We start from the raw sequence: 24,066 nt of genomic DNA on the forward strand, positions 1-24,066 counted from the left end.
TGAAAAAATATTGCCAAAAATTTTTAAAATATTTTCTTATCATAATCTAAGGAACTTAATTTTTCACACTATTCATAAAAACATTTTCGAAAAGGGGGTTTGTATGAAGGATATTTTGCACTTCAAAACATTTTTAATACTCCCGGTACTTTTACAAAACGACTTACCAAAAAACTGTTCGATTACAGCAAAGGTTAAGGATGCATTCGACTCGCAGTACGTATTCAATTAAACCATCAATAATATTTCTAAGACACAATTTTCAAACCAAAAACATGATTTTGCATTAATCGAAGTACATCACCTTCTAATATCACTAGTTAAATACATACAATTCAAATTATTAAATTTACTCTAACTATTAGTTTGAAATACGCGGGACATATTATAATATTATTAGAAAAAAATAAGTGTTTAAATAACACCTTCAATCCTATTCATGGTAAAAAAAACGGTATAATTTTATTATTTAGAAAAAGGTTTGGAGTCCATAAGAACCCTTCATATTTCAGAATAAGGCTAATATTTGAAAGCTCCAGTCGTTAAGCCGATATCGATATCCAATATCGTATAAAACGATGACAAAAGTGCACGTCTATTCCCCTATGTCACGACACCAATATTTTAGGGTCTCCGCTTATCCACTCTAAATATATTATATTGTGCGGGCGGCTATTGGTATTAAATAAACGTTGCTCGCGATATTCACACGGAGACGGTTTTATGTTTAATTTATCGTATCAAAAATGCTTTCTCGAAGGAACACATTAAGACTCGATACATATTGATCATTAAGGGTATAAAAAATGTGTTTATTTTTTTGTATGGTAGTGATTTTTTACTGTGTACGTGAATTTATTTATAAGGCCTGCTTTACCACACCAACGTTGAACATGCTTGTAAGATTCTAATTAGTAAGATGGCATAAAAGTATATACGTTAAAACTGCGATATAAAATTCCATATTATTGTGACGATGAACTATCATATTTTACTCTCCCAATTTTACTTTGTGATTAATTTTATAGCTGGGACGACAATTCATATGTTCACGCAATAAAGAAAAAAAGGAAACTGTATTTATTTGGGTACCGTAAAATACCCTCTCTAAATAACGTGTCCACATAATAAACATTCACATGGGTAGTAGACGATTTAATTTATTAGCTGCTTTCATTTAATCCAAACGACGTCCGATAAGATTCAACTGGAAGATAATTTTCGTAACGACCCCGTTAATGTTGTACTCTCTAACAAGTTAGAATTCAATACAAAATTTCCAGACAAGAAAGAACTATTTTACTGCCGTGGTATACTAAATCCTCGGATAAACAATAAGCACTGGCCATAAAGAGCAAACAAAGGAACGATAATTCATTGTTTTAATTAACAGCAGATGTTGTTTATTGGGCACTAATAAACATTACTTTCTGCAAATCGGAAACCCAGACCAGATCGTTTGCAAAAGTAGGCCACCTTTGTTATAGATTTTTAATTAATGGTAATAATCATATATTTGTATAATTTGGTTTGTGGGGAAGGTAGTGCGATATCACCCCTTCTTTATAGGGTAAACATGTTTTTAAGGCAACACGATAAATCAACTGAAACGTCTTTCTTCGGTATGAAACGTTGCCTTTTTGCTAAGGACTTCCCACTCTCATGAGCATGTGCTGCTTTTAGAGTAGGTACTGGATGCCAGCGATATTATTTAATCTGTAGAACGTATCGGTGATCTTCCTATGCTTCTACTGCCTTCCACCTTGTCAGTAGTCATGAGATTCTTCAGGTTTTGGAAGCAACCTTATCCGAATTGTCTTGTTATACGTTGAAGGCTGACAGTTGGTAGCCTATTTTGGGTACCTACTCCAGAATGGATAGCGGTCAAAATGAATACTTATCATTTTAGATACAGTGTAATTAATAATTAGAGCCTGTCGAATTATAGAATAGATATATACTCTACATTATTTTGCGACCATGTACAACATGTGAATGTATAAAAATATTATTGTGTTTTTTTTTTTAAGTATAACAATGGTCTTTCTTAGTCCTCCTCGTAGAGGCGGACTAAAGCTAGGTATATAATTTCATTTAATTGGGTGCATCTTTTTTTCGTTTTTTTTTCATTGAACTTTTTGAGCGAGATTATTATTCTTGAATTATACTTATTCATAAGCTCTGGAAATAAATAAAAAATCCCTTAAAACAAATAAAACCAATTTACTAAATGAACAATTAGACTTGTTATTTTTTTTTGCCCAAATTTAAACTTAATCCCCTCCCCTCCACCTCCCCTTCGCCCCATACCAAAGTTCTATCTCCCTCTTCTATCTAACCTATAAATACACTCTAACTCTGTTATTGATTTAATAAGTTTTTATATAATTCTAATGAAAGTTCAGTCTGAAATATATACAATAAAGTGGTATTATAAACAAAATTATTTTATTCTACTTAAATTACTGCTCTTACTCTAAAGCCACACGCGCACTGTGATTGTATTTCGCGCGGTTTTTTAATAACAGTAGTTAGCAGTGGAACATGTCGTTGGTGCTATCTCAAACACAAATCTCGCTAACGCGATTTGAAAATAGTGACTGCAAAATCCAAATAAACTTTATTTTAGCAGCTGCGAGGTTGTTAAAAACTAAAATGTGCCATTTGGACGAGTATGAATGTCAGCAGCGAGGCTGAAACTGCACAAAATTACACTTTTTGAACGTTTTGATAGATTACCAAAAATTTAATATTTCAATGGAGTATTTATTAAAAAAGTTGACAGTTTAATAGAATACTTATCAAAAAATTGATGGTTGAATAGAGTAGCTATCAAAAAAATTGATAGTTGAACAGAAATATAGATTAAAATTATTGGTGGTTTGATTATTCCTTCAGAAAGCGAATCAGAAAGAAAGAGCGTAAAGAAAGTGAAACGCGTAAGAATAATTACACACCAGAACTTGTTTTTAAAAATAACAAAAATTATAAATTGATTAATAATATAATTGAATATATAAAATCAAGACCTATAATTGAAATGGAGTTCTACGTATTAATAAGCTTGATAATAATAAATATAGAAATAAAAAATATATAAAATATAAAATATAAAAACAAACAACAAAAATAGAAATATTTGGTTTTGAAATGAGAATATGGTTGATTCCTACAGGCATGTAATATACCTATTTCTCACCTCTACCTCTATAATACGGGAAAATCGGGATGTTCGAATGTTGTTGTATATGAAATCGGAAGAAGGATTCAGTGTATCTTGGAAGCAAGTTGTTAGATTGTTCGTGTATATAATCTCGTTTTTAAGTAAGAAGGAGTCGGACTATCTTGGAAGTAAGTTGTTGGCGTTGTTAAGGTATACAATCTCGTTTTAAGTAAGAAGAAAGAGTTGGACTGTCTTGGAAGCACGTTGTTGGTGTTGTTCGGGTTTATAATCTCGTTTTAAGTAAGAAGAAGAAGTTGGACTGAATAAGAAGCAAGTTGTTGGCATTTTTAAGGTATACAATCTCGTTTTAAGAAAGAAGAAAGAGTTGGACTGTCTTAGAGGAAGCACGTTTTTGGTGTTTTTCGGGTTTATAATCTCGTTTTAAGTAAGAAGAAGGAGTTGGACTGAATTAGAAGCAAGTTGTTGGCGTTGTTAAGGTATACAATCTCGTTTTAAGTAAGAAGAAAGAGTTGGACTGTCTTGGAAGCACGTTGTTGGTGTTGTTCGGGTTTATAATCTCGTTTTAAGTAAGAAGAAGAAGTTGGACTGAATAAGAAGCAAGTTGTTGGCGTTTTTAAGGTATACAATCTCGTTTTAAGAAAGAAGAAAGAGTTGGACTGTCTTGGAGGAAGCACGTTTTTGGTGTTTTTCGGGTTTATAATCTCGTTTTAAGTAAGAATAAGGAGTTGGACTGAATTAGAAGCAAGTTGTTGGCGTTGTTAAGGTATACAATCTCGTTTTAAGTAAGAAGAAAGAGTTGGACTGTCTTGGAAGCAAGTTGTTGGTATTGTTCAGGTATACAATCTCGTTTTATGTAAGAAGAAGGAGTTGGACTGTTTTGAAAGCCAGTCGTTGGTGTTGTTTTGGTATATAATCGCGTTTTAAGTAATGAGAAGGAGTTGCACTATCGTGAAAGCAAGTTATTGGGGTTGTTAATATGTATAATATCGTTTTTCGTATTCGTTCATTGAATTACCTCGCGGTATCGCGGTGGAACTTATTATATTGTGTTTGTGTTGTGTGCTTCTTCGCAGAGATACACTGGTAAGTGATTGATGATCCCGTTTTCGTTCCGTAATTTTTTTTTCCAACACATTTCATCTAAGTATTTACAATCCACTTTCCGGTGCATCAGTGATAAGCTAAAAAGTTGTTAGCCAATTATTTTGATCTTTTTAAAGAGTCTATAGTCGAACTGTTAAATAATAATAAATTATAATATGACATTAATTAGGTTCTGAATGAAACAACGTGCTTGGCTAGGCTGATAAAACGGAAGAGGTTTTATTTCGTATCATAGACAAGTTTACACCGTCAGAGACAAGTACCTAAAGGCATGGTTTTTTGAGCATATTACACGAACAAATCTGTAACTGAACATGCGAATGTTGAACAAAATTCATATTACACGCTGACCTCCATGGCCGAGCAGTTAAGATGTGAGATACTGTCAGTTTCGCCGTAGTGAAAGACGACCATTTAGCATTAAAATGTTGCTTGAAAAAATTTGAGTAAAAATTTGTGAACCGATCTGAATAGCCAGGAACCTCCCAACTTTCCTCTTTCATATTTCTATCGCTTTTTCATACCCTTGAACCACACAAGAAACCCCACTGGGAGTGCCATAGTCCCATTGGCCTCGTACGATTTCAAGTTTCGTGCAATTTTCATATAAAAAAAGAAAAACAGTTACTTTTCCACAATTCTTTCACCAATTCATAGACCTTAAAATCCCCGATTGGAGAGGCCATAGTCAACCTGGCTCTATGAAACTTAAAGCCTTAATCTTATAACTTTCAAGAATATTTTAATGTTGTTCAGTATTAAAAAATGCGGTTAATTTTTCTCCTGACACATAACCTTTTACTCTCTCTGTGTTTTTTTATCGAGGGTTAAAAAGCATTTCGTTTTGCTGGCTGTAACATTTACGCTGAAACAAATATTGTTGTTCGATATTCAAATTCGAAATCCTTTCAGAATCGATGTGTTTCCATGGGAAAGGGGCGCGTGCTCCTTCCATTATACCATGAAATTATAAACAAAGAAAACCTGTTACATTGAAAAAATATATTAAAATCATCGAAGGCCGACATTTTGTGGAATTCTTTCGCGACTGAATATTAACATTTACTTTTATAATAAACAATAATCCTGGTTTGCGATAATACAACTACGGAAATATTACGAAAAACACACAGATCAAACGAAACGGTGATCTACTTTTATTTTACATATAAAAGTTTTTTAAAAACAATTTTTCGTTCACGTGTTGTTCATTTTTTGGTTTTATGCTTTGGCTGAAATTGATACGACATTTCCATAAAGAGTATTAAGGGACGTTCTTTACCAGTGATATCTGATATTATTTAGAGTAATAAAAGTTAATGAAATTTTGGAATCCGGGGACTTTTTTTTTTTTGAAACCGAGCAAAAAGATTCTTCCACATGTCGTTACTAGAAGTTTTTTTATATTTTCCACAAAAGGTTAAATAAAGTAATAAATTACCGCAAAATTTACTTTATAACATAACGGGTTGAAAATAAGTAGGTATATCGTAAAAATTGTGTTTTAAATTTTTGAATAATTTTAATCAAAATTTTTTACACTTTATGCATCCAACCCAGTGTCATAATCCTACGTACATCGTAACCGAAGTTCTCGCAATATATCAAGGAAGGCTTTCAATACCGGAAATATATATCTACGTTCCCTGGTTTGTACCTCTCTTTCTATCTCCTGTCATTTTACTCTCCCATTTAGCAAGGAAACGAACCCATGAAAAGAAAACATAGATGTATATTTCTATATCACTGGGGAAAGAATGAGAACGTGAAAAAATGTAAGGAATTATGAAAAAAAATACTGCTTAACTTTTAACGGAGCGTTTATACATCCTACGCATTATGAAAAGGTTGTTTAAAAAATACAACGACAAGCAAGTGATAAGTGGTTATTTAGGGGTTGAAAAATATTTCTCCTTTCATTCATCTATTGGATGCTTTTTTGTCATAAATCTTACCTACCTGTATTTGTGGATTATTTAAGCTCAAATGCCCACCTTGAGTTTATATTATGACAATTTCAATGTCAGTCGGAGGCGGACACAACCTGAGGTCAAATAAATCATGTATCATATAAATAAAGATTTTTTTACCCATAAACGGTAAAAAAATCACTCTTGTGTCGGTGTTGACACTGTGTTGTTTTGAAATACATGATTAAGGGGGTTTTTCACCATCCTCTCGATAACTATCCATTGTAATAAATAAATACTCATAATTGGTAGACAACTAGGTGAATCCTATATTATATATCCAAATACCAAATAGTAAGCTCGGACTCTTTAAATAAAATAATTTAAAAAATAGTTTATTTGAATAGTTCTTATGGAGAGGATGGTGAAACATGAACCATCAATAATGAATCTAATCCTCACTAACGGTCAAAAAAAACTTCGTGAGTTTGATTTCTGCGTAAAAGCAATGTTTTTCTCCACATTATTTCAATTCATAATAAACCTATGTGTGTACACCTACACATATAGGTTTATTATGAAGTTTCAATTATTCCTATTATATATACGTATTGAATAATGTTATTCTATTTTCCTTATAATTAGTGTAACTCGCTCACCACAAGAACCAGTTTCTTCTTTGTTGAGATTGCGATTATAAATATATTTTGTACCTATATGTAATTTATATAACACAAATGTACCTAAACATTTAATATATTTTTACAACATTGATAATCAAAAAAATATATTCTGAGAAATTTAATTTTAAATCTTTTCAAATGATGTCAGAATGGTTTTCACGAACCAAATTTCAAAATAATTCACAAATCAAAAGTGAAAAATCTGCTTAGAAATATCATTCGCTGTCAATAATTAAAATCTAAATGGACCCTTTCAGGTGTATTCCTGTTCGTGATTTATTCCAATATCAGTGCCGTGCCATGTAGGAGACAGCATGAAATATGACGTACGCCGCTGCGAAATATTTATGTCTGATTGAAAAAAACTCCAGCATTGTTTTCTTGTTCAATGGCGTGTGTCCGTATTTCCAATATCCATAGAGGGAAAATAAGACTGGATGCCACCACGAGTTATAATATATTAAGTATTGTAGTGTTGACGTACAGTATTCTTTGTTTATTTGACGTACGTTCCGAGAGAATAAATTGGATTAAACAATTAAATCATTTAATTTATCCCTCAACTTGGCAATGGGCATGCTAATAACTACCGCGTCTAGAGATTGTTAACAATAGAACAGCCGGGTACTGCTACATACCTATAAAGACCGTGACCGTCAAATTGACGGCTGATCACATGAGTGTAATTTTTGGTATAATATCAAATAAATAATGAAAGGCTTACTTTATTCAATTAGGTACACATTTGGTAGAATATAACCTACAGAAAACAGAAAAGAAACAAATATTTGGTGACTTGAAATACGTGCGCAGAGATTGTTAACACTAGAACGAACGGGTACTGTTCCATACCTTTAAAGACCGCGACCGTCAATTTGACGGCTGATCTCATGTGAGTGTAATTTTTGGTATAATATCAAATAAATAATGAAACGCTTATTTTATTTAATTAGATACACATTTGGTAGAATGTAACCTACAAAAAACAAAAAAAATACTCGGTGCCTTGAAATACGTGCGCAGAGATCAACATGAGATAGAATTCTAACAATTGACACCAAAAGACAGGGACCAATCAACGTACAGATCGAGTTCGAATGATATGCGATGCAGAAAGAGACAAACAGATTAGTAGGTACTATCATTTTGCGAGGTGGAATGCGGAGTGGAATAGCGGAGGTCTTTGAATGTATAAATCATTATATTTCAAAAATTAAAAAAGATACGTAACTGTTTTTTCATTAAAGTCGTTAAAACAAGAATTGTGAAAAGTAAAAAAAAATAAATCGATAAAATCATATAATAAGCAAAATATCGACATATTACATCGGGCAGCCGTCAAAATGACGCCTACGGTATTTTAGATTTAAACATAAGTGTGAACCTAATAAGTTATCCTTTACATATTTATTTAGTTCGCGAAGAATTAAAGTGTGTTAAAAACAATTCTTCTCTAGTTAAATAATTACAAATTCACACTGTGGCGTCATTTTAATTTAAATAAAATTATTTATTAATGTGTATCATTATTTAATCAAAAAAATCATTATTTTTCAAAACCAATGGTTTCCTCGTCAAGATAAACGTAAAGTGATGATTAACAATATTTAGAATAGCAAATACAAGTGTGGACAAATACGTACCTATAGACAAAAATATTGCATTTCTCCGTAATTAATTGTTATTATTATAAAATACATTGAAAAATAAACATAACCATGATAAAATAGGTAATTATTGCATTTACGTATGTAACAAACTTTTATAAACTAATAAATTTATGCAAAAACTCTTATAAATTGAAACAACAGAAAAATAACAACTACAAAAAAAATATATTATATATATATATATGTCAAAAACCCTATCAAACTCAGTTGCATAGTTTAGAAGAACTAATCGCACAAACAGACAGATGCGGGTAGTGACTTTGTTTTATACTATGTAGAGATTATTTATTTTTACCTTCTACTTCAAGGATTATTATTATATTCAAAAGTTATTCTAGTAAAAATGTTTTATCAATAATTCAAGCCCTATATAAAAAGAGTATGAAACCCGTTTCTTCTTTTAATCAATACTTTTCATTATGTACTTTCTTCCCATGTCCAGTTCAGCTTTCCCTTGACACGTGAATATTTGATTGCGCACGTGGGTCCAGAGGCTCGTAACTCAGCGGCCGTGTTTGTCACCGTCTCCTGCGTCTCTAGTTACTGCCGGCACGTGTGACCACGTCTCGGCGCAGTTTCTCTCCTGCCCCCTTCGCATGTGACTATCTGAGCGTAATGGCACTTTAAAAGTGTGACTAGGCAGAGTTAGAAGGGGGGGGGGGTGATTTTTAAAATGATTCTCCTTGATATTACGCGTGTTTTAATCTTAAAAATAGCTAAATACATGTTATGTTTAGTATTAGTTCCACACACGAGGCCCTGGGAAATATAATTTCCCTAGCTGCCTATGTCATCTTTGACTATTTTTAAGGAAAAAAGGAGAGGCAGTTCTGGGAACGAAACACGTATGAGAAATGGGTAGGTATCTTTGTGCAGGAGTGACGGACGTACGAATCCATTTCTCCCAATAAGGTGCAGGGCGATGGGTCGATGGAGTCCTGTTGGAAAGGTCGAAGGATCTCCCTCAGCCAGTTTCTCCTGATTGAAGGTGCCACGCAGTAGGTGGGCAGAAGTATACGTCGCTAAGTAAGCCCGGGCACCCCTGCTAAGTTACTAAACGGTGCGAAGGCAGAGGTATAGGTAATCCAATAAATGGTTCCCGTGGTGGCGGTACCCATACCCGCCTCCAAAATTGAAATGATCATGAACGTGTACCTCTTTAAATATAAATCTTGAAGGAAGTAATTTTGGATTTTTTGCAGAATTTAACATGGTTGATCAAATAACGAATTAATTTGATTTTAAGTTTTTATTCTAGATAAAAGAAAATGACATTTTCACTTATTTTACTAGAAATAACTAATACATTACATAACGATATTATTCACTTTCATTGTTTTGTTGATTGAGCTTAAAAGTGAACTTTTTTTTTCAAAAGTACGTAATGATATTATTCACTTTCATTGTTTTGTCGATTGAACATAAAAGTGAACAATTCTTTGTTAAATTTACCTACACTTTTTTCATTTTTAATTTTTTCTGGAAAGCAATTACATACATGTTGCTCCCCTCGTAACCACTGGAGTGCTTGCCATAATGAGTATGTTTTTTTTTTTTTTTTTTTTTTTATTGTTTGGTGTTTAAATGTATTTTATCGTAATGTATGAGTTTATTATTTATTTATTTATTTATTTAAACGCCATAAAATGGCTTTTACAATAGAGTGATACAATAGAGTAATTACAGAATAAGTAATGTGTACACAAAAATATTGTTGCAAGTGATACAGTTGTTAATAGAAGTGCAGTTAAACAATACATAATTAAAAGAAATATCTACTAGTATAGAAATAGTTTAATGAATACTAGGTTTGTATAAAACCTGACATAAATCGAGGTATGAGGTGTTTCTGATAATGAGTAAATTCTATTAAAGCCTAGAATGTTATAATAACAGAGAATATTTTAAATATTGAAGACAATATTAGTGATTTCTAAACGAAAATCTGAAACAGAAAAATCAGAAAAGGAAACGGTCACATCTGGGACTCGAACCCAGGAGTTGATTTGAATTGAGTTGAGTTGAATCCTGGGTTCGAGTCCCAGATGTGACTGTTTCCTTTTCTGATTTTTCTGTTTCAGATTTTCGTTTAGAAATCACTAATATTGTCTTCAATATTTAAATATTACAATTTGAGGTTTTACTCAATAAAGTTATTCCGAAAAATAAAGAGAATATTTTATTTGAACAGAATATTAATATGTATAAAAAAGTGACTTTTTCACATGTATACTCTAGCAAAATATTATAATAGAGTAATTAGTAGTGAGTTATATGTATATTAGGAGACATGTATTATTTCTTCAAATTTCGCAATTTCACTTTGTGGCACCATTTTACTAATAAAATAATTAAAACACTTTGTTTTTACCACAATAATCTTTATTTTTTATATAAAGTCAACATGTTTCGAGAACGATGTTCTCTTCATCAGGACAATTAATGTACTAAATACTAAATTGTCAAGTATTAAGAGACAGGTGTGGGTAGAAAAGGAAGTAGTGTGGGGGGGGGTGAGGGGAGGGGTGAGAGGTGGAAAAGGGAGGTGCTTAGAAGATCAAAGACAAAAAATTACAATGGAAATATGTTTAAGACAGGGTTATTCACAAAATTAGTTTGATTATTAATAATATTTAAATTTCTATTGACATTTTTCCTAATTTCTAATATTTCTAAAAGGTCTAACTGAAAACCACTAACATTAGTGTGTAAAATTTTAAAACCAGTATTTATGTCAAATAAATGGTTGAATTCAATTAGATGGTTAGCAAATTCCGAATAATTATTGCTATTTAGACATCTCAAATGTTCCTTAACAGGATTTAACAGGAAACAAGGATTAAGGAACATTTGAGATGTCTAAATAGCAATAATTATTCGGAATTTGCTAACCATCTAATTGAATTCAACCATTTATTTGACATAAATACTGGTTTTAAAATTTTACACACTAATGTTAGTGGTTTTCAGTTAGACCTTTTAGAAATATTAGAAATTAGGAAAAATGTCAATAGAAATTTAAATATTATTAATAATCAAACTAATTTTGTGAATAACCCTGTCTTAAACATATTTCCATTGTAATTTTTTGTCTTTGATCTTCTAAGCACCTCCCCTTTCCACCTCTCACCCCTCCCCCCAACCCCCCCCCCCACACTACTTCCTTTTCTACCCACACCTGTCTCTATATACTTGACAATTTAGTTTTTAGTACATTAATTGTCCTGATGAAGAGAACATCGTTCTCGAAACATGTTGACTTTATATAAAAAATAAAGATTATTGTGGTAAAAACAAAGTGTTTTAATTATTTTATTAATTGACATGTATTATATTCATTTAATTTCCTTATGTTAAAAGTTTTGTTTTCATATATATATATTTTGTGGATGTTCTAGGTTTGAAGTGAAATAGCTTTTTGACTACTTTGTTTTGTGTTACCTGTAGTTCATTTATATGTGTTTCATATACATTTCCCCAGTTTTCAATCAAGCAGTTTAAATGTGAATGTACGCGGCTATAATAAAGACCCTTTTAAATATTATTTGGTAACAGATATGATATCCGGCTAAATACGCTAATTAAGGGGGTGATTTTATCTTTAATATCTTCAATATACTGTTTAAAAGTTAGGTGTTTATCAATGCACAACCCAAGACATTTCTCTTGTATCAGAATTTGCAGGTTGTTATATTCAATTTTTTAGGGTACATGAGAAGGAATAATTTTAAGGGTTGAGCTTAAAATCATATATCCTGTTTTTTAACACTCATTGTAAAGATATTTGATTGGAGCCAACTGTTAATTTTTAAGTATTTCTGTGCATTTTCTAGTAAGATTTTCAAATGTTAATTGATTCTTAAAGGTTATATTACCGTCAAACTGTTTTTTTTAGTAAAAAATTTTATAAATCTATAATTTGTAGAACAAAAAACACAGATTACGAGTGTTGGTCGCAACACAATATATTTTTTCTTTTGTTTTGCCTTGTTTTCTTAAATTTCAAGTTCTCTGAAAAATTACTGAAATGGATTCAATAATGTTTTTAAATTTCACAATACAGTGGGAAGCTTTGATTAGTTAATTCTGATATTAAATAAAGCTTTTTAATTTACGACTAATTAGTAAAACTACCTTACATCACTGCACAACTATCTTACGAAAACATGAAGTCACAATATGGACCAGAACCACTTAATAATAACCTCAAAGTAACAAGATTGAATTTATTAAACACAACATCATATAATTATTGTAAATATTTTAAGAAACCGACTGCTTAAGGCTGATGAAAACGTACAAAGTGACACCGTTAAATCTCTTTTCATCTCCTCCAAACCATCATAATACATTGGCTTAGTTCTAACTTTCGAGCTCAACAAAATAATGTTCTACTTCGAAAAAACTGAGATCCTTTATGATCCTGATTCGAAGGACTTGAAAAGAAGACCGAGTGTCTTTGTCCTATGTCTTTAGCCCATTTTCCCGAAGGCTCGGTGACAAAAGCTCCCGCCACAGCCTCTCCGAAAGACAAATTTAAAAAAGGGTGTAATAATTAATATTCCCTTTTGAAAAGCCACGATCCTTAGAATGGCGAACAAAAGAAACACTCACGTTACGCTAAGAAGAAACCGAAAGCTTTTTTAAAAGTTTAAATAAGGTGGCGTCGAGAAACGGTAGGTACTCTTTTTATACACGAGTATGAAGTTTGTTATAAAAAAAATTCTTTGTGAAAGACGTAATATTTTTTTAACACGCTGGCGGTCGCTTTATCACGGTTGTACGAAAAAAATAAAGCCTTAATAATTTTGTGAGCATTTATCTTTCATTAAATATTTGCACGTAAACACGTTTATGAAGCAAAACCTACTTACTACCCTTAAACTAGTGTAATAGAATCAAATGCATAAGGTCCAATTAGCTCAGTGATCAGAGCACTTCCCCGGCAAGGAAAAGGTTTTGGGTTCAATTCGTAGATTCGACTGTTTCACATTTTTCGTTAGAGAGTTAATATTGTCTTCAATGATAAAATTAAAATCTATGTTTGAATACTATCCAAGCATTGAAAATGATTTCCGATGATGGTAAAAGAATTGAATTTGTACATGTTTATTAACAATTGTACTACATTTTTTAAAAGTATAATATGAAACTTTTACAGATTCGAACTTGAAAATTAATTGGATATGTTACAAACCTTTTCTATTTCGGATTTGCCTGGAAACTAATTTGAACCCACGAAAGAGAATGCAGATATTTTTGCTTTACGATTCCCCTGTGTGCCACATTTGCTAAAACAAGTTGCAGGATGGAAAGTGTCAGTCTATTTTAATCCTGAAAAAGAACTGCTGTATCCGGAAAGGCAATTTTCCCGCTGAAAAATGAGAAACCCCGTATCCGGTGCAATTATATCCGGTTCCGAAGTCGCGCACTGCCGGAGACCGGGTTGGCAAGTAGGGCTGCCAGACTATAAAACCAAGGATATAGTTTTTTTTTTTTTTTTTATTTATTGTTTTTATTTTAGTAATTTGTACATTTAAGTTTACAAATGACTAATTAATTATTACATACAAATATACTATGTTTTTTTTTTCTTGCTTGATGTGGCTCCTACACAACATCTTGAACTTTTCAATTGGGGCAGACTTAAGGTTTTCCGGCAGCGCGTTATAGTATTTCATCCCTTTATATAATATAGTATTCTGGGTATTCGCTTTGTCCTTCTTTGGTAGCCTAATTTGATTGTACGTCCTAGTTTTATGTTTGTGTATGTCCTTGTTGTATACAATTTTATTCGAAAAATATTTGGGTAGCAGGTTGTTTACAATTTTGTGTAAAAATATCATCGTGTTCAAGGTCAACATCTGTTTCACCGTTAGCCAATTTAGTTCGTTTAACATTTTATTTATTTTTGAATACCTATTTCGTCTGAGTATTGTTCTCATTGCCCTATTTTGGAGAATTTGAAATTTATTTTGCTCTCGGTCGTTACACAGGAAAAGGATAGTTGAGCAGTAATTAAAATGTGGAGCAATAATGGAGTTATAAATGGTGATTGCAGTTTTTTCGGACAGTTTTTGGCGAATTCTTCCCAATAAAGATATTTTTTTACCAATTTTCTTTTGGGTATATTCCGCATGTTTGTTGAAGTTCAGTTTGGAATCTATTATAACTCCCAAGTATTTTATATTGGTAACATTTTCAATAATTTCACCATCAATTTTGATTTTGCTTTCACTGGATGTCTTCTTATAACCAATTACCATACATTTTGTTTTTTTTGTATTTAATTTAAGCTTATTTATTTTTAGCCATCTTGATACATTATCTAGTTCATTATTTAAAATATGTATTAGTTCTTCATAGTTTTCTCCAATTATATATATAAGTGTATCATCGGCAAATAGTCGTACTTTGCATTTTGAAAATATTTTCACCATGTCATTAATATAGAGTATGAACAATAGAGGTCCAAGGACTGATCCTTGTGGTACTCCTAATTTATTTTCCATTGGTTTTGAAAATTGATTATTAATTTTTGTTACCTGTATTCGGTCTTTCAAATACTCTTTTATTAATTTAATGGCTAGAGTTGAGAAACCAATTTCTTTAAGCTTTCTTATCAATATTTCTCGATCTATGGTTTCGAATGCCCTTTGAAAATCCAAGAATATTGCTAAGATAAATTTATTACTATTCATTCCTTCTTTCCATTCTTCAACGATTACATTTAACGCTGTTTCACAAGAATTATTACATCTGAATCCCGATTGTTCTTGGTATAAAATATTGTGTTCATCTAAGTATTGCAATATTTGTTCTTTTATTATCACTTCAAGTATCTGTTCATATTTCGGTAAGGTGTTTATTGGTCGAAATTCTTCACATTTTCTGGTATTTTTAACCTTTGGGACCGGTATAATGGTAGACAGTTTCCATGACTGTGGAAATTTTCCCTCTTCAATTGTCTGATTAATAATATTTAATAGAGTAGATCCAATTACTGGAAAAGCATCTTTTATCAGACTAATAGTTAATCCATCTGAACTATTTTTTGATTTAATTTTGTTTAAAATGTTAAATAAATATTCTGCAGTTATTTTTCTGAAGACCAATAATTCTTTGTTTGAGTTGTTATTATCATTTGTGGGGTTGAAAACAATGTTGGGTATTAATTTGTTAATTTGAGTGATGCTTTCTATAAAATATTTATTAAAGCTATTAGCCATGTTTTCTTCGTTTATATCTTTTGGGAAGTTAACTATTTTTATGTCGTTTTTGTTATCGCCATGTACTAATTCTTTAATGCTTTTCCAAATTTTTTTGGGATCCCCTTCTTCCGAGTTTATTTTATTTTTTATGTACTCATTATGCGTTCTTTTTATGTCTTTAGAGTATTTATTTCTCATTTTTTTGTAGTTATTCCAATCCATAGTACTATTAGTAAGGAGTGCTCTCTTGTAAAATGTATCTCTATCGTGCTGCATTGTGCGTAGTTCTTTTGTGAACCATTTATTATTGTTTCCTTTACTTATCTTCTGTTCTGGAACTACTTCATCAATGGATTTTTTAATGTTTAATATCATCTGGTCAGCTTTTTTGTTATATTCCATTTGATTTATTTCATTCCAATCAATAGTCTCTAAGGTCTGAATGAAGAGTTCTTTATTGTATCTTTTGTAATTTTTAAATGTTATTACTTGTGTTTCTTTAATGGAGTTGTAGTTTTCTCTGTCATTTAATAGAATTTGAATCATATTATGGTCGGTAATTTTAGGTTTATCTAATACATTAACACATAGGTTAAATTTATTTGAGATAACCAGATCAATCAATGTTTTAGAGGTATTAGTAATTCGTGTGAAATCTTTAACTAATTGTTTCATACCTGCAGTTTGAATAATAGATTTCAGTTTATTTGTGTATATGTCTGCATTTGCTTTAACATTTATATTAAAATCTCCAACTATGATATTAATATTTTCATCTTGCAAATTTTCTATGCTCCATCTTTGAAAATATGTTAAGAAGTCGCATTTACTTGTGTTTGGTGATCTATAAATAACAGTGTATACACCTTTCTTGATTCCTGATTTAATGCTGATGGCTAAAATCCAACAATTTTTTTCATATTGGTGATTTGATTTCACTTCATATGGAACTTTATTACTTAAGAGAATCATCACTCCTCCTGTATGTCTGCTATGCGAGTCACAACGGATGGTATTATAATGATCAAATATAATTTCACTATCTTGGATATCTTCAGTCACATGTGTTTCACTCATCATAAGCATAAAAGGTTTCTTCTCTTCTAAAAGTATTTTGACCTCTTCGTAATGAGCTATGATGCTTTGTATGTTCAAGTATATAATTTCATATTTCTCGTAACTTTTGTTTATAAAAAAGAAATTCTGCTCATTTTTGCTTCTAGTTTTCTTTTATAAATTGGGCATTCCTTACTCATGGCTGAGTGACTACAATTTAGTTTCAGTCCTAATCTTTTACTCGTCATTATACAATTGATGCACTGAATATCCTCATCCATGCAATCTTTTACGTCATGATTTTTTGCGCATTTTGGACAAGATTTTAGGTTTCTGCAATCTATAGCCTTGTGGTTGAACCCATTACATTTAAAACATCTCATGATATTTAAATTGTCAAAGACCCTGCATCTGTCCCATCCAATGTTTATTTTTTCTGTATTTAACATTCTGTCGTAAGTCTTTCCGTCTACGTCGGCATATATAGTAAAAGTTGTTTGATTTCTTTGGTTTTTTAGTTCTTTCATATATGTCACCTTTATTTTTGAGTTTTGTTCACAGATGGTCTCATTTTGAGTTTTTATTTTTCTCTCTATTTCTTCAAAACTGTATTTTTCAGATAAACCAATAATTTTGACGGATGGGTTTTTTGTTTGAGGAATCTTTACCTCATATTTATCTCCCAGTTTGGCTATCACCTCATCATGAACCTTATTAATATCTGTGGCATTTTTAAATTCTACTATAACCCCTCCATCCTTAAAATTTCTCATGCCGGTAACTCCAAAATTTGCTGGGTCAATATTGTCTTTTATTTCACTCTTTGTTTCATTATTTTCCTGATCCTTCTTTTTTGGTTTTATGATAACAACTGGTTCGTGTTTTTTTACCTTTTCTGCATATGTTTCAGGTAAGATTATTTTTTTAATATCATGTTTAATGTTTTCTAAATTACTGATATATTTTCTGTCACTGTTGATTATATTTTCTTGTAATCTGATGATTTTGTCTTGTAATGAAAGATTTTCTGATTTAATTGCATCTTCTAACTTCGTTATTATGAGTTCTATAGTATTTTTTGTTTTTTGATCCTTGACTGTTTGAATTTTTGAAACTTCATTTTTAAGTTCATCTAGATAGTTCGCTACCGTCATCGTAGTATTTTTGTTTGTACGGTTTTGCAGAATTAAATCGGACGTACTGTGCACATTTCTCACTAGATGGCGTTATACGTTGAAAGTTAGCGAGTTGGTCGTCTTATTATAATTTAATAAAAAATAATAACAATTGCTTTCACTGAGAAGCGAACTCAGCTCCTTGAGAACTCTGACCGCTACCGGAACGGGCAACGCTATCGACGTTATTCTCTAGGCCACGGCCCACTTATCAGCGAGCGTGATAATGTTCGTATATTAAGTGCTACCAGTTTTTAAACAGACAGGTATGGTATTCTGTTAGTTATTTTGCGACAATAACTAGCATTGATCACTGCACAGATTTTAATCATAGCACAAAAAAAAAAAAAATATTGATACGGGCGGAAAGCCCGTAAAAAACTGCACCTGGTGGCGCTTAAGGGGTTGTGGGATTATGGAATTTAACCGAGATATGGAAAGATAATTGCGGAGCAAGATTAGTATGCGCTCTTACCACGGAGGCAAGAACTAACAGTTGCATTGTACTGCAAAATTATTAATTGATATTATATAGTTATGGGAATTTTGTCTTACTCATCTCAGTAGACAGAATGCATTAGATCTATTAACTGAATAAAATGAAAATTATTAGTGATTGGTATAAATATGTAGGATATAAGCGAATAATCATTTATTGGCTGATAAGAATAAATCTTTGGGATTGTACTAATGTTAGAAGTTATTAAATTGTACGCAAAATAATGAATAAAACATAATAGATTCTAGTCGCATAATAGTTGTGAAGACAGAAATCAAAATATGATCGATTAACCAACTAAATAACCATCAAGCCGTTTCCCCGCAGGGGTGGGCAGAGAGGACGGACCGCCAAACAACTCGGTCTTGGCACACACTCCTTGCCTCATTCACATTCATCATATCAAATACTTGAGACATTTCTTGATGTGGCTCTAGCTCTTATTCTGGAGCCAGTTTGGTGGAAACCTATGTATGAATATGAATGAAGCAAGTACGGTTGTCTCGAGGTTAATCTTGTCTACCTTCCTCCATAGTAATCAACATGATAATTAGAAAGTTAGATACTTTGAATGCATCCAATTGAAACACCAATCTGCCGAATAAAACTAGACGGATATTAGACATTTTTCGGATCGTCTTCGGATAATGCGATTTGACATGGAATCGGCATATACTTGTCCCAAGAAAAGATCACATGCCCGTCATTGACGATCATACTAAATGCCATTCATAAAAATCTTTCTTCTCAAACGTCTTGTGTGAAAACGAAAATAAAAGAAAATTCTAGAATATTCCTGAAAGCATTTCGCCAACGTATGCTTCTTTCAAATTGTTTAACTATTGTGGTAATGCCAAATATGAAAAAGCTTTATTTTGTAAATCGCATATAATGGTAATAAATTTCGCACATGATAAAGTAACTAAGCGTACTTATTATTTAATAATTTTACGGTAAAAAAATTAAAATAAGTATATTTATTTATTTAATATCAACGGTATAAATATACCATAAACAATGATAACATGTCACAGTTAAAAACGTAGAAATATTTAAAAAAAAAAGAATTACAAATATATGTGGCATTTGATTGTAAATATAAGTATATAATTTCTTATAAAAATAAGTATACAATTTCTCATTTAGGATGTTATTGACCATATTTGCATTATAGCCATTATTAATCGCGATTTGTTTAATCGTCGCTTATTCTAATAAGAAGTTGAAATTTGATAACGGGATGGTAACTAATCTATGGATCATGGAATGGAAAGCAGAATGTTTGTGGGAGATGGGATGGTTAGATGAATTCATCTAACCATCCCATAATATTGTCAATAACATCCTAAATAAGAAATTAAAAAGATTATCAACAAGTAAATTTCTATTTAACAGCTCCCCTCATAATAATAATATTTCAACTAATAATAATCAACCTCGACAATGGCGTAGAATTTTGTACATCAATAATTTCTCTCAAAAAGCCTAAAAAACCTCCCACCAGATATCAAACTAACTTTTTACACTGACAATAGTATAGGTAAATTTTTGATGAACGTTAAGGACAAAGAACATCGGTTAAATCACTCAGGTATTTACTCACTGCAATGTAGTGACTGTCCTGCGTTTTACATAGGCAAAACAGCGCGTAATATCAACACGCGAGACAAAGAACTCCTAAGATGCTTAAACAGTAATGGGTTCTCTGAATTTGCAAATCATCTCATAACAACCAACCATACGTTTGAAAAAAATACTGGCGTCAGTCTATTACATAAAAACGGAATAGGTCTTAGGTTGGATAACTTAGAGGCACTAGAGTTAAGGAAAGCCAAAAACGTCAATAGTAAAGTCATCAACAACCAAATAAACCAAAATAAAAGTCCTATACTTAGATTGTTCCCTATTGACAAAGAGCACTCGCCTCTCAATCTCCCACCTATCCCTACCTCTTCCACTGTAGCTCAGACTGTCCACTCACCGTGATATCAACACATGTTAATTTAGATTTTAGATGTTTAGTAATAAACTGCCCTGATGAAGCTACGGTTGTAGCGAAACCCGGTCGGCATTAAGTATTTACCTATAAGTGATGTTTACAAAGTTATTGTTTAATTTAAAAAAAATAATGATTAAGTTATTTTTATTCATTTGACACCCTTGGAGAAAGCGTAACAAGATTGTTCTGTCCCTTGCTTTCAACCGTTAAAAGTTGATGGACAAGTGCTTACTGTGCATACTGTGATGAAAGCTGTAAAACATGTTACGATTTTTTTTAAATACGTAAGAAAAACTTGACATTTTATGTGCTTCAGAAACTTTATGGTGTTTGGATGTTGCCAAATTGTCTTTTTTCTCACACTGCATTAATGGATTTATTTCGTAGATGTTTGAAATACAGAAACATAATACACACCATCTAACTTAAAACGTTTTACCACTTGAATAACATTTACAGCTAAAGTAAATAAACTCATTTACTGTCCACTATCAGAATATTCGTGGTGCATTTGTACTTAAGGTTAAACGCGACGCTCGATATATTCTACGAGTTCATAGATGGCGTTAATTTATTTTTAAGGCGATGTACTACGTGGTCTAATATTTTAAATTGAGCCGCTATCAATAACAACCCTTACGTAGATGGCGATAAGGTTTAAATTCCCGCTTAACACCATCCCCCTGTTTTGATTTATTTTATTTTGTCTTTTATTTTATTTTGTGGATGTTCATACATAAATATTTTAGTTTTTTTTGATCATTTTATAAATAACTTAATTTGCCACACTATACAATAAAATCATAACCAAAAATGGGTTCGTAAGTAGGAGATTTTGAACTTTAAAGAAGTTTTCATAGGCCTTTATACATTATTTTTTCTGGGCTTATAAAAAGACTTATCCAAAAAATACTCAATTATTACAAAGGCCAAGATGTATTCTACTCGCAGTATTTAATCAAAGCATCTAAAACATTTCTAGGCGACCAAATTTTCAAACCAAAAACACATGAGTTTGCGTTACTACGTATGGCATCGTCTTAAAATACGCATTTTGCAAGGTATCGCTTTACAACATTAAGAAAAAATATTTGTTTGAGCCAGTAAATAAAACTTTAAAAAAAATAGTTTTGTTGGTTTCAAAATTCTACACTTTCGAGAAAGGAATACAAATTCAGTATTGTTCCGGTGATTCAATCAAATAATTATATATTAAATAAATAATATAGAATAAAGTATTTAATCATGTAATTTACTCATCCTAAAACTGTCACTATTACAATATAATTTACAAGAAGACGAAGATTTTTATATGAATACTGCACAAGAGTCCCAACCGTCTGAACCAATCTGAACTAACCGTCCGGAGGCCAATGTGCCGAAGATGTCAAAGTATACCTTTCAAACTCACAGTATGCCCAAGGCGACACGGGTATTCGCTCAAGGCTCACATTTTAATTATTTCCGACGATTTCGTAACGATATTTATATGTGAAATTAATGAAAACAGTACCTTACGATTGAAATATTTAGAATATTTTAGAAAACGTTTTTCAACCATAAAATTAGCTATAATTTTTTTTTCTAGACGACGACAATTTAAAAAAAACGATTTTCTAGGCCTGCTAGGGCAAATAGTTCCGTCCATTACACCAGGCCGCACGCCTAATATTGTTTTTACATCACTTCATCACTTATGTCGTTAATATATTTATTTTGGGATTTATCAGCTGAGTTCGCGTCGCATCTGGGCCCCACGGTATATATACTGATAGAAATATATCTAAGCGTGTGATATTTTCAGAATTGGAACTGATATATGTGTTTTGTGTGTTGAGGATATTATCAAGTTTAATAAAAAATAGACAAGCGATACAATTATATCTCATATTTTACAAGACTAATATTTTTGTACTAAATTTGATGTGTGTATTTTCTTTTTAGGTTCTCTTGAAACATTTTTTTTCCGTTATCGTGGAAAACAAATTACATGCCGTAAGTTATTAGCTATAACATAAAAAAATAAATTAAATTATTCCAGAGTAGTTAACTAACTAACTAACTAACCATCACGCCATTTCCCCGCAGGGGTAGGCAGAAATGACGGACCGATAAACAACTCGGTCTTGGCACACACTCCTTGCCTCATTCACATTCATGCATCGTCTCATACATACTCTTCTATTATTCTGACTCTTGACATGGCCCGACTCGAGTATCTGATTCACTTGATCGTGCCATGTCTTCCTCGGGCGTCCCCGACTTCTGCTACCATTCGCATTTGCATCATATATCCTTCTAACACTCCGATCTTCGCTCATTCGCTCTACATGCCCAAACCATCTAAGTTTCCCTTTCTTAGTCTTACTCATTACGCTTACATCAGCCTTGCACTCTTTGCAGATCTCCACATTCCTCACACGATCAAACATGGTTTTACCACAAATACGCCTCAGGATCTCATTTCAACAGCATTTTATCTACTTTCATTCTTTCTTTGCCAGTTTCATGCCTCACTTCCATACATCAAGGCAGGTACCAGCACTCCGTTGTGGACTGCTACCTTCGCTTCTTTGAACAATTTTTTTGTTTGCGCCAACGGCGTTCAGTCCTCCATTAACGGAATTACCTGCATTTACCCTTCTTTCAATATCTCTGTCAGCCTTCCCATCTCTCTAGAACATGCTTCCTAAATACACAAACTCATCCACCTGCTCCAAGTATTCTTCATTCACAACTATATTAACTAATAAACTGTGCTAATTTAATTCAGAAATATTAACGGACTAATAATTGAGGACTAGGCTGCATTGTTTTTATCTACTCGAGCGATTGGTGTCATGTAGATACATTTACCATATTATATAATTAATACCATTCCTCCAAATATTAATATGAAAACATGAAACTGCGATAGCCAATAAATCCACCAAGATTTCACCGTTCATCCCACTTTTTTGAGTTTTATAAATTTGGTACATTATGGCAAGCGATCGCTTAAAACTTTTGCAAAGTTGGCATAATATGCCACAAATTGCTCGAGTGGTTATGCAATTTAACAAAATTTCATAAAAAGTTATGACCACTTCAAATTTAAATTTGAATAATGCAGCCATACATAATACATCAAAATAACTTTATACTGTAGTTTATTCATTTTTCAATAATTATAAAAAGTGTACTAAACGAAAGAATTTTGCCGCAATTCACTTGAAAACAAAACCCTCGCCAAGTTATCTCGTAGCATGAATAGTTTCTGATTTTATTTCTAAATAGATTCACGCGACATGACTCATGTATGGTGTTAAACATGTCTATGAAATATTATCTAGAGGAATTTTAATAAGTTTCTGCAGTAAAGTTTGAAAATACTCTTGCGGTTCTGGCTTTAAATTGCTTAGGGATGCGGGTGCATTATGCACTGAGGTCACCGAACAGCAAACTGCATGGAAACGATGCAACTAGTACAAAGCAAAACTGACAGTCTCGGCTGCAAAAAATCCCTCTCATATTTTCCATAGCCGTCGCATGATTTTTGAATAGAATATAATAATTATCAAGCCTTGCTGAAAACG

This window comes from Hesperophylax consimilis, chromosome 16 (genome assembly GCF_061612785.1).
Source record: "Hesperophylax consimilis isolate HC1 chromosome 16, BYU_Hcon_1.0, whole genome shotgun sequence".
NCBI lineage: Eukaryota > Metazoa > Arthropoda > Insecta > Trichoptera > Limnephilidae > Hesperophylax > Hesperophylax consimilis.